Below are 13,713 nucleotides of genomic sequence, written 5' to 3' on the forward strand. Positions count from 1 at the left end.
AAGTCGCAGACTCGCATATATTGTTAAACATGTTATAGAATAAAAGTGAAGAACTAAACAAAATTAACAAGGAAAGAACGGGAGAGAGATAAATAGGAGCAAGTGCACTCTTATAGTACTTTAATTTCCTTCTCACTCTTTTTGATATTTTTCATATTACAGAGAAAGATGGCTATTTATAAGCCTTGAAATTAAAACTTGAGGACAATTTTTTCTATAATTCTGATACTTGAATATCAATCCTGCAATAGTGTATGAGCCACATGTCATACACACACACACACACACATATATATATATATATCAATACAATGTTTATTTACTTATCATATGCATACAATGTATGGTGCATAAATTAAACCAAATTTCATAATTGAGTAAATAATTTCACTATGCATTAATATGTTCTAATAATTGGTTTAATTTATTAGAACTTGATAATAATCTTGACGCAATGGGGGTCTTTCAACAACTCAAATGATTGGTTGATTTCAGTTAACGAAATTTGGTGAGTTATAAGTTCATTTAGTTGAATCTCCTGCAAAAATGATATTAAAAAAATATTAGTCTACAGAAAGAACTTTTTTCTATTTTATGGTCTTACATATTAATATATTTGTACATAAATATATTGTCATCAAAAGAAGCTTAACTTATATGTAATGCAATATTAAAATATTTGGGTCTAAAAGTAAATTCTATTAATATGGGTCAATTTAATAGACTCATTATCCATTCCTTATATCTGATGGAGACTTATTAAAAAGATGCATTTCATGTAAAGGTACTTCAAAGACCTAAAAAAGATTTTTCCCTAAACCAAAAGGCACGTTTTTTTTCTCTTTCTCTCCATCTGAGAAACAAAACACACGGTGAAAGCAATCTCCAAGGTTTAGAAGACCAAGTTCATCATTAAAGTTATTACCAAGAAACAAGGTTAGTTTCCTTTTCATTCTTATAGATTCATATCTTTGTCTAATGATTTACTTGTGATCTTGAGTGAATTCTGTAATATTTCCCAACAAATTGATTTGTCAATTTTCAAAGAATATCATATATTTTTTTTAAAAATGAATCTGCTAGATAGGGTGTCTACGACTATTTTTTATTAATAAATTAAAAATGAGAAAAAAAAGTACAAGCAAAGGAGCTATGTCTTATTTGATTGATTGTAACAAGGTTAGGGGTTGAGCAAGTAATGACCTAGGGGTTCGAATATATGTATGAACAAGAGACAAAAAAATTTGATTTATATTCCTTTAATTAGAACGAAGTATATTATCTCCATATAAGGTTACAAGAAAACTATATATGGTAAAATACTACACATTGTAAGTACTATACATGTTAAATACAATTAAAGAATATTCTACACTAATATTATATAATCAACTATATATGGATGATAATTAACACCCCCCCCCCTCAAACTAATGGTGGTAAACCAACAGCTTGTCAATAAAGAACTTATGTTGTTTCTGTTGTTTCATCTTGTATTCCTAAGATACTTAGAACAAAACTTTGAAGAACTTTGTAAGAAACAACAGAGTTTAATTAAAGAGTAGTTTCAAACTAGAAAATTAAAACTAGTAGAGAAAACAGAATCAGAAACAATATAAAAATATTTTTCACAAAGAAAGAAAATCGAGCCACTGAATGCACAGTGTCCCCTTAAGGAAATTATTCTCCTCAAATACCCGAGGTTAATGGAATATATCCTCCCAGGATAAAACGATCTTACTCACCGGTGTATCGTTACCTAAAACCACAGTGTCAGTGAACCACTCAACGACAGTAAAGTACACTTTGAATACTAGATTTAGTAGTAGTAGAAGAAGTCCAGAAAAATTAGTATTTTTGAGCTAAATGAGAGGAAATCCCTCAATTTATAGAAGACAAAGGGTAGTGTAAAAAGGTTCTTATTGTGCCTTACCGAAAAGGTCACAAACCTTTGGAAAAGTCACAATCTTTCGAAAAGGTCACAACCTTTCATAAAAGTCACAACTTTTCATAAAAGTCACAACTCTTCATAAAAGTCGCAACTCTTCATTTTCCATTCACACCTTTTAAAACTCAACAATCCCCCGCATGAATGGGGAATGACTCAAAGACAATAAAACAAACAAGTATGTGTACTTTACAAGCAAGAATTAATTGCATCTGGATAAGTAGGTTTCCCCTTGAACTTTCCGTAGTGAAAATATGTCGGATATACTCAGTCAATTGGTAGATGCGATATCTTTGAACCGTCGAGCTTTGGTGTATACCTAGACAATCATATGTCACACAATTAACCCTTTACCGTTTATGGTTCTTATGGTTGTGTTCATTTCAGCCAAGAACACCTCCTGGTTTCATGAGTGTATAGAGAATAGACTTTTGACAATAATTCTCTTTAAAGCAGCTTACACTTCACTCACATAGGTGATTTCTAACCATGTCATTGTGTAGATACACTATTTGGTCAAGTCTGTCAAACTTAGCAAATCATTAAAAACTTTAAACTTTATTAACTCATTAACAAGCCTTAATGTTATATCCTTGTTCCTGAGCATTGTCTTCATCATGAGAATGAATTGAGTTGGTTGACAATGTCGAACCGTCAATCACAACTTTGTTTTTCTCCTTGAACCTAGCTCATGGGATCTCCAGTTTGCTAGGTAGAATTACCGCCATAATGACTTGTCCTAAGTCGTAAATCCAATCCCTTAGATGATCTTTCAACTTTCTCTATAGTTAGGCCTTTTTGTAAGTGCATCCGACACATTATCATTTGACTTTACATAGTCAATTATGATAATTTAACTAGAGAGTAGTTTTCTAACGGTATTATGTCTATGTTGTATATGACGAGTCTTTCCGTTATACATCATGCTCCATGCCCTACCTATTGCATCTTGACTATCAAAGTGTATGCATACTGATGCCAAAAGTTTGAGCCAAAAAAGAATATCTATCAAGAAATTTCGGATTCTTTCAACTTATAAACTGGCCTTATTTAGAGCACCTAGCTCGGAGATCATTGTAGAGCTAGCGATACATGTCTTTTTGGAAGATTTCCAAGAGACTGCTCCTCCACCAAGAGTAAATACATATCTACTCGTGGATTTTACGTCATTTGATCCCGGTGATCCAATTTATATCACTATATCCTTTCAATACTGCTGGATATTATTATAATGCAAGACATAGTTTTGAGTATGTTTTAAATATCCCCAAACTCTTTTCATTGTCATCCAATGAGTTAGATTGGGATCACTCGTGAATCAACTCAGTTTATCAACAGCACATGTTATTTCTGATCACGCACACTTCGTGATATACATCATATTTCCCAGTACTCTAGCACAAATTGTGAGTCACTTTCACCTTCACTCTTTTGAAATGCAAAGCTCACACTTATTAGAGTCTTGACAATGTTGAAATCCAAATATTTGAACTAGTCAAATACTTTTTCTATGCAGTGAGACCGTGACAATGCTAAACATTATGGAGTTCTAAGGATTCTTATACCTAAGATCACATCAGCAACTCCAAGGTCTTTCATATCAAACTTGCTTTCTAGCAAACGTTTAGTAGCATTTATGTCATTAGTGTCTCTACTATGATCAATATGTCATCAATATACAAACAAACAATGACCATGTGATTTTAATGTAAACACATTTATCACTTCCATCATTCTTATATCTATTTGCCAACATGGTTTGGTCAAATTTCTCATGTCATTGTTTGGGTGCTTATTTTAGTCCATAAAGTGACTTAACAAGTTCGCACACTTTCTTTCTTTAATAGGTTCCACAAAACCCTCGGGTTGTTGCATGTAAATTTCTTCCTCCAATTCTTCATTAAAGAAAGTTATTTTCATATTCATTTGATGAATTTGAAGGTCATATACCACAACTAACAAAATTATCATCCAAATGAATGTAATTTTAGTTACTGGCAAGTATGTGTCAAAAAGATCAAGACCTTGTTTTTGTCTAAAGCCTTTGACAAAAAGTCTTGCTTTATATTTGTCAATAGTTCCCTCGACTTTCATTTTCCTTCTGAAGATTCACTTTGAACCAAAAGGTTTATTTTCTGGAGGAAGATCAACCAACTTCCAATAGGATTGCTTAAGATTGAACCAATCTCACTATTCACACCATCTTTTCAAAAGGATGATTCCACATAAGACATAGGAAATGTTACAAAATTAGATCTGAAGGTAGTAGACGTCCTTTGACATTTACTAAGTGTCTGAATCTCTTTACTAAGTACATTCTCCTTTTGTTCTTTCCAAGATCTTTTAAACCTTTCACTAGACTACTCAAGTCTAATTTTACAGTCCACAATCATAGGTCCTATTTTAATCCTTTTAGGAATAGGAACTTGGACTTTGGCTAGACACCCCCACACTTTGAAATATTTCAAGTTGGATTTCCTTCCTTTCCATTTCTCATATGGAATAGATTGTGACCTGAACAAACAAAATTGCTTTCTTTCTGAAAAGACAACTTTTTGTTGTTTCCTTTTGCAGTAAGGATAGTTCCTCCACATAAGTTTTGTGGTAAACCTGAACTTATAAGTAATGCATCCATCATTTTCTTTAAAGGTCGATTATTATTTTTCCATTCTGCAATTCCATTAGATTTAGATGAATAGGACAGTAGTTTGATGGATAAATCTATTTTCCAAACACATTTCTGCAAAAGGAGATTTATATTCTCCATCCCAATCACTTCTTATCTTTTTCCCAACTGATTTTCAACTTCAATATTATATTGTCTAGACATTTCTATTGCTTCATCCTTACAATTCAACAAATAGACATAGTCATTTCTAATGCAATTGTCAATGAAAGTTATGAGATACTTTTTCCCATCACGAGATGGTGTTGACTTCATATCACAAATGTCAGTGTAAATCAACGCTAAGGGATTAGAATTCCTTTCAACAGATTTATAAGAATGTTCAGCATACTTAGATTCCACACAAACATGACATTTTTATTTATTGCACTCAAAGTTAGACAAAACTTCTAAGTTGATCAATTTTCCTTACAAGGTTTTGTAATTGACATGCCCCAAGTTCTCATGTCACAAACAGTTTGACTCAAGAAAATATGAACAAATAAAAATATTGAGTTTGAAAAGCTCTCCGCGAGGTAGATTTTTCTCACAGATATTTTGTTCCTATTTCTTACAATTTTGTGTAATACAAACATTGTTTAGAGTAATCACCTTGTCAAATGTCCTTTTCGGAAGGACCTTTCCATAACTTTCAATTTGATTGTTATAGAACTACCCATGAACAAAGTTTCATCGGGTCCAATAAAGGCAATATAGTCCAAATGCTTCTTTTACAAAACATGACAAATGACTAACCACCAATATTCATGTCTATACATTTAGTTATATTTAATAGACATATCTTTTCATGAAAAATCACAACATTTTAAGTGACAGTTTTTCATAAAAGAACTCACTCATTTTGAACAAGTATACATATAATTTGGTAGTTTCATACTAGTCACATACCATATACTAGTAAAAGAGAAACTAAACGACCACAATATCAAATATACTCCAAGAATTTTGTGGGTCTAACATAATACAAAAGTATCATCGAATTTCATACCTTGTGCTCCAAATTTAAATTAGACTCTAAGTCTAATTTTATCTGTCATAAGCATAGAACCTCTCACATTTTAAATATGATCTCAAAAATATTTTTCAAGTATTTGAAAATAGTTTTTTCCACATATTTTTCCCCATGCTATCAAAGTGCCATTGGCAACATGAAACCTCTTCTGAAAATATTATTCTACAAAAGAATTATAGTGCTTCAATTCACTTTGACAATCTTTTCACAATGTCAAAGTTCATTCCATAGAGGCACAAAATCACAAACTCTAAATCACTGGTATGTTTCCTCTATCACAAATAGACATACCACTTAGTATTTAGAATACTAACAATAAAGACAAAAAAAATTGTACAATTTGTTTCTATATAATAGTGAAGTTTATAGAAAGTCAAAACTACAACATTGACTTATTATGTGAAGTTTTCATATTCTTCAAACCAATTGCATAGTCTAATTTATCCAAGAGTAGAAAACTGCAAAAGTTTTTAGTCTACAAAAATCAGACACAATTGAATTTCACATGGAGTACAACACTACAAAAGTTTTTCGTTTTTTTAGTCTCCAAACAGAATAAAACATATTTTTAGATTATCACATAGATATGTTTTTCTTTTCAAATAGCCTTCTAACTATAACATTTTGACATACTATTTTATCAAACAAAAATGTGCATCTCTCATTCTGCAAACTAAAGAATTTTAAAGGTAACACTATTTGCCAAGGAAAATTAATTTCAAAACATATTGTTTGCAGATCTTTTTCCAAAGACACACATGATAAATGTCAAAAGAGTTAACTTTTAGAAACTATTTTCCTCCTTAGATAAATAATAAGAAGGTTAGCTGGTGTAATCTTTTACTGGAATACCACCAATTTTTCTGGTACATTCTCACTTCAACCTTGCTAAACAAAGCACCAAATTCTGAAGAAGTAATGCATTAATCTTCTACTTTCATGATCTGTTTCTCTCAATTAGTAGAATACAAGAAATACCAACATTATAATAATTTCTTAAGATTGTTGTTCATCTTGTATTCCTAATATACTTAGAATAAAACTTTGAAGAATTTGGTAAGAAACAAAAACGTTTAAAGAGTATTTTCAAACTACAAAAGTAAAACTAGTAAAGAAAATAGAATCAGAAACAAATTAGAAACAATAGGAAAAAAAATTCACAAAGAAAGAAAATCGAGCCCACTAAATGCACAGTGTCCCTTAAGGAAATTATTCCCCTCAAATACCCGAGGTTAATGGAATATATCCTCCCAGGATAAAACGATCTTACTCAATGATGTATCAATACCTAAAATCACGGTGTCAACGAACCACTCAACGGCAGTAAAGTACACTTTGAATACTAGATTTAGTAGTAGTAGAAGAAATCCAGAAAAATTAGTTTTTTCAACTAAAATGAGAGGAAATCCCTCAATTTATAGAAAACAAAGGGTAGTGTAAAAAGATTCTTATTGTGCCTTACCAGAAAGGTCACAAACCTTTGGAAAAGTCACAATATTTCGGAAAGGTCACAACCTTTCATAAAAGTCACAACTCTTCATAAAAGTCACAACTCTTCATAAAAGTCGCAACTTTTCATAAAAGTCACAACTTTTCATAAAAGTCGCAACTCTTCATTTTGCATTCACACCTTTTAAAACCCAACAGTTTCTTCGTTTGAGACTTGGTGAAAAAATCCGCAAGTTGATTTACAATCAACATACAAGGCTACCTGACTCCCCCTGAGTAACAAAACCAGGTGCCTGCTCCATATAAACTTCTTCCTCGAGATGACATTTTTTATGCAAAAGCAAATTTGAAATAGAAAGTGCTCGACGTCTGATATAAAATATATGGATCATCTCGAAATCAAGGGATGACTAGATCTTAAAAAAGAAAGTCCTAGTAAAATTGGCCAAAACATGCTCATGCGTCAGATTGCTAGATTTGATGGCTGAAAGCGGTCACAATTTGAGAAATAAAATTATATAGGCAGGGTCAGAATGATGTCACGATCCTACTGAGAAAAATAATTATATGGGTAGGGTTGGAATGATGACACGACCATACTAAGAATGACAATATATGGGTAGGATCAGAATGAAGACACGACCCAACTCGAAAATAGAAATTATATAGGTAGGGTTGGATTGATGGCACAATCCTATTGAAAAAGAGAAATTATATGGATAGGTTTGGAATGATGGCACGACCCCATTGAAAAAGAGAAATTATATGGGGTAGGAACGGAATGATGACACGATCCTACACAAATAAGAAAGTAGTCACCGAAAAGATGGTGTGGTGCTACGCAAATCGAATATGAGAAAGTAATCACCAGAAAGATGGCACGGTGCAACACGAATTAGATATGAGAAAGTAGTCACCGAAAAAATGGCACAGCGCTACACAAATCAGATATGAAAAAGTAGTCACTAAAAAATGACAAGGTGCTACGCAAATCGGGTATGAAAAAATAATCACCAAAAAGATGCATGGTGGCTCAACTTTTGCTTACATAATTGTTGGTCAAACGTGCAACATATATGAGTAATAGCCACATGTTGGCAATGAAAACTCTTTGATTCTCTACCAAGACCGTAGAGCCTCTGATACCGTATGAACAAGAGAAAAACCTTGATTTCTATTATTTAGAAGGGAAGAGATTATCTCGTTATAAGGTTACAAAAAAACTATACGTGGTAAATATAAATAAAGAATATTTTATACAAATATTATGTAATAAACTATATATGGTAGGTAGAGATTGTAATTGATGATAATTAACTGGGTGAACCCCTTCAACGAAAAAATACACTGTTTATATATGGTTAAAATTATTTTTTATGTACATATCATAGATTTTGAACCCGTTCGACTTCTTCATATATTTATTTTTTTATATTTGAACTCTTTAATCAAAATTTTGGCTCTATCATTAAATGAGTAACGAAAATTGTACCTTATTTGCGCATCTGTGAAGTATGGCAGGAAGATCTGAGTGAAGTCTTATTCCACCATAGACTGAACCTTTCAATGTTCTACCACATAATAAGGGAACTAAGTTGAATTCCCTAGTAAGTCCATGTCCTGCACCAATTACAACAATTGTCCCAATTCCTTAATAGTAATTGAGATCAACAAGAAGAATATAATGTTAATAAGTTTCTGTATATGTTTGTTTATCTGTTTTATCAACAAAATATAGACATTTTTTTTACCAATTTTGAGGCTTCAATAGCTTCATTAAGCATGGATGGAATCCCAGTACATTCGAAAACATAATCAACACCTAAGCCGTCAGTAACATATTTTATCATCTCAGAAGCTGATGTCCGTGATTCTTTAGGGTTAATGAAGTCCGTCATTCCAAACACTTCTCCTTTTTCCCGTTTCGATTCATTTATATCAACACCAATAATTTTCGATGCTCCTTGACTTCGAGCTCCCTCAACCACCTGCAATATCTTTTTGTACATCATGAATTTATTTAAACATCGAGCTAACTCAAAATGTAGTACTCACTCCAAGTCCAACAACACCAAGACCTAGTACAGCAACAGTTGAGCCCTTTTCAACATGAACTTCTCTCCATGTTGTTCCATAGCCTGTTGTAAATCCACAACAAAGCAAGCTAGCATGTTGAAGCGGAATCTTCTGAGGATCAACTTTGATTACATAGTTAGCATTAATAACTGTATATTCCGACCAAGTAGAGCAACTAAAACTATGGTATAATACTTGTCCTCCATGAATGAACATTCTTGATGTGCCATCCAACATTAGACCAGAAAGGTTCAAGGGATATTTGTGACATAGATTGGACCTTCCTGACTTGCAATTTGGACATTCTTTGTATTCTCCCAAGTAAAGTGGCATCACGATATCTCCTTCTTTTAGATTTGTCACATTTTCTCCCACACTTTCTATCATTCTACAAATTCAAATAAGTCCAGATTGATAAATAAATCCATTCAAACCAATTTCCAATACATGGAAAGAAACAGAGAAAGAAGATTTTCCTACCCAACACCTTCATGTCCAAGAGCTCGAGGAAATAAAGGCTGGAGAAGATAGAAGAAAAACAAATTAAACAAACCGATGGATCCAAATTAGTTAGGAAATATGAGAAGAATGAAAGGGAAACAGAGTAACATACAATGGGAAAGTCATTGGAAGCAAGAATATCAGTGTGGTACAAACTGGCAAAGAGCATCTTAATCCGAACTTCGTTTGATTTTGGTGGATTAACTTGCATCTCTTCGATCTTTAACCTCTCCCTTCCTTCCATACTACTGCAGCTGCACACACACACGCATAATGCATACATCTTCTCATAATGTTAAAATTAATTAAAGAAAAAAATTAGCTCTTGATCTCTATGATTATTACTCACCTTTGCATGTGATGACTTTACAGTTGCTTGATTCCATGGTAAGTTTACTGGACTCGTCAACCGATGAAAGTAGCTTAGAAAGAAAGACAATCTTTCAGTACATACCAAAAGACATGCCTGAGTATATAAACATCCTGAGATCCATGAATTCTTCCAAGTACAAATGTGTGAATAGTTAATATCTTTGATGGTTACTTAACTTCTTTTTTTTTTACATAGAAAGTCACTCAACTATTAATTTCTTATTTATAAAGTCACTCAACTATGAATGATTTTGACTTTGTAGATAAAATATTCATAGCTACTTTGAAGTATAAAGAAAACTGAGTGACTTTCGATAAGTTTGTCTTTGAAAATTATTTTAAATTTTAAATTTTAAATTTTTTTTACCCCACTCTACCCCAGACCTCTCCCTCCCCCTCCCCCCCCCCCCACACACATAAAAATTACAAGTTATTTTTAAAAAATACTTCAAAATCTCAATTTAAAAATTAGGTCCCGAGTTGGGTGTGGTTAGATCTCGATTCAGAAGGTTGGGGTCGAGTCCTGATTTGAAAGTTGAATCTTCGATCAGAAGTCGAGTTGGGTGCCACAATGGGTGTTGGGGTCAAGTCCTTGTTCAAGTTCGGGTGTCGAGATCAGATCTTGAGTAAGGACACATAGTTGAATTTTGGATCGATCATTGGGATTGTATCCCGATTTAAGTGTCAAGAATAAGGCCGAGACCGGGTCCCCGCTTGAATATTAGATCTCGGATCGAAAGTCAGGGTTAGATCCCAAGTCAAATATAGATATCGGAGTCGGAGTTTGGGGTCGAGCTAGATGTTGGGGTCGGGTCCTAGTTTGAATGCCAGGTCTTGAGCGGTAGTCGGGATCAGGTCTCAGGTCGAGGATTGCTATCGGATCTTAAATTGATCAATGGGGTCGGATCCAGGATCGGTCATCAAGGTCGAGTCACAAATCGGTTATTAGTGTTTATGATTTTCATGTCAGAAACTCTTTTTCTAAAAAAAACTATACTCAAACGAAAAATAAAAGAAATTTTTGAAAAAATGTTTTTTATTAACCAACGAAACAATAGAAAATATTTTTCAGTAACCAATCAAACATGAGAAAATAAGTTAGAAACTATTGAGAATATCATTAACTAATAAATATGTGATCTTTCTAATAACTTTACTTTTTAGATGAGATGATCATACACTAACATGATAATAGAGCAGGTAGAGGTCTCGGGATTGAATCTCACCACCACTCAAATAAAATAAAAAAATTCCGTGTATGAAGTAAATTGACTATCGAAATTGGGAAATTTTGTTTCAATGTTTTCTTCTTCCAAGTGTGGTCTATATTGAAAATTGATGTGCTATCCAATCTAATAAAAAGAAAATTTACATACATCTAATCCATAGAAGGTTCTCCACGACAATTGTCCTTACTATAAAAAAGTAGAGATATGACAATATGTATTTAGTGATATTTGAAATAGATGAAAGAAAACATAACTTTGTATTATCACAATCAAGCAATTGCAAAGATAATGACAATAGGTGGCAACTCTTCCAACCCATGGCAATTTTATAGTATTAGCCATTAGGGCACGTAGTTGACATAAACTATTGATGGAAGAAGCAGGCCGTGCTCTAATATTAATTTTGAATATTGTCGTTTTAAATTAAAAATATGTCAAATGTATCAAATATTTTTAATTTTGTGATTTTTTAAAATATGTTACATGAAAAATTGAAATTAAATTTTGTTAACAAGGAAAAAGCCATTTTTTAATAATAATTTTAAAAAGAAAGTAAACCAAACAAATTGAAACGGAGAGAGTAAATTAGGATGAGCCTGACTCTAAACCAACAACAACATACTAATGAAATTCTATAGGTAGAGTCAGAAGATGATATAGTAGATACAGACCTTACGACTATCTGGTGGAGAGGTCGAGCCTGACTCTAATAAACCATGTTAAGAAAATGAACATTGAATCTAACTCAACTTCATTGGTGAGGGGAAGATCATCCTAAACCATACAAAGAGTCCAAATTCTCCAGACCACACACAAATATGGAACCAAACAAGTTCACTAGTCGTACATGAATAGTTGTGACCAGACAATAGATACTCCAAATTCTTGAATTTATATACTCAAAAGCAAGAACCAAAAAATCATCAATTTCTCCCACAGCCAGCAATAATTTGAGAAAAAACAAAAACAAAAATGCCCAAGAAATTGATTATTATTAACGAAACTCAAACAGTTTGGTCAAAGATATATATTATTTAGGGGTATGCAAAAATCGAACCGAAAAATAAATTGAATAAAAAAAATGCTATTGATTTATTGTTGTTAGATTATTGGGTTAATAGGATTTTAATGGTTTTGCAAAAAAAAAATAATTATTGGCATATCGGTTTGATTTTGATTGTTTAATATTGGGTTATTGGGTAAACTGATAACCCAATAAGATGGTAATAATTTACTTATTACCCCTACATAAATATTAAATATTAATCTCCATAACTTACTGGTTACTTGCTTTGCTCTTTAGCCGTCAATTCACACTTCACCTTATACGAAGTAAAAACCTTATTCCTCTTAATTTCTCTTTTTGTTGCACTTGTATAGTTCTTTTCATGTTAGTTATTATTTTTTTCTATTTATGAGTGTTCTATAAAGTTACATTGTTATATTGTTGCATCAAATTATTGGAGAAGTCATATATTTGTTTTATACGTATTTTCTTATTGGTTAAACCGAAAATCAAACCGTTAAGAACCAAAATCGATAAATCAAAAATCGATAAAAAATATCTTATCGATAATACATAAAATCGCACCGAATTGACCAATGTACACCTCTAATATTACCTACACTTAACAGTCGAAATTTGCTTAATAATTTCAAATAAGGGACTTTGTTTCAAGTTGAAGGAGTGAAAAGAGAAATGAAAAAATGGAACCCCACAAAGATGAGGGGGGCGACTGAACATCTCATTCATTGGTAGGAATTTTGTCCGCATCTGACCCACAATTTTGGTTCACCTTGAATAATCATGTTGGGAGAATTATAATAATATACGATCGTGTTAAGTGAGCAACAATCACTAAAGTAAATTGTTCATCCTATGATCATATGTGTATTCATGATTTTTGCTTTGTGAATTCGAACCTTAGAGAGTTTTAGTATTAACCTATCATATTCTTACATTATAGGTTCATACCTATGGGTGGCATAATAGGTCAAATTTATGTGTATCCGCTTGTTTAACTCTTTTTAAAACATGTTGGTTATCCAATTATCTAAAAGTGGGTCAAATATGGATCAATTCATATTATTTATCGTAAAATATGGTAACTCATGGAATTCACCAATTGCACTTTACTTAATCTATGTAAGTGTACTGTGGAAATCTCTAAAAAGTAAACTTAATAATGGTGTATTTAGTATGAAAAAAATATTTTATTAAATATTTTCCAATTTTTTCAAATAGACTTATTTACCTCCAATTTAAGAAAAGGGGACTTATTCATACTTAAAGTACAAAAAAAGGGAGGGGGGGGGGGGGGGATGGAATTGAAACTGTCTTTTGTCAAGACTTTCCTTAAATCTCACCACCTAAATGATTCCGGACATGAGATCCAACTTCCGACCCCGATTCTCAACCTTGACCAATACCCAAATTCTA

General features: G+C 32.4%; 1 pseudogene; it reads right to left on the reverse strand.

Moving 5' to 3' along the window:
* Positions 1 to 356: 356 nt before the first annotated feature.
* Positions 357 to 10,058, reverse strand: LOC125810218 (8-hydroxygeraniol oxidoreductase-like; annotated as a pseudogene).
* Positions 10,059 to 13,713: the final 3,655 nt, after the last annotated feature.

This window comes from Solanum verrucosum, unplaced genomic scaffold, assembly GCF_900185275.1.
Source record: "Solanum verrucosum unplaced genomic scaffold, falcon-dt-bn FXZP01000038.1, whole genome shotgun sequence".
NCBI lineage: Eukaryota > Viridiplantae > Streptophyta > Magnoliopsida > Solanales > Solanaceae > Solanum > Solanum verrucosum.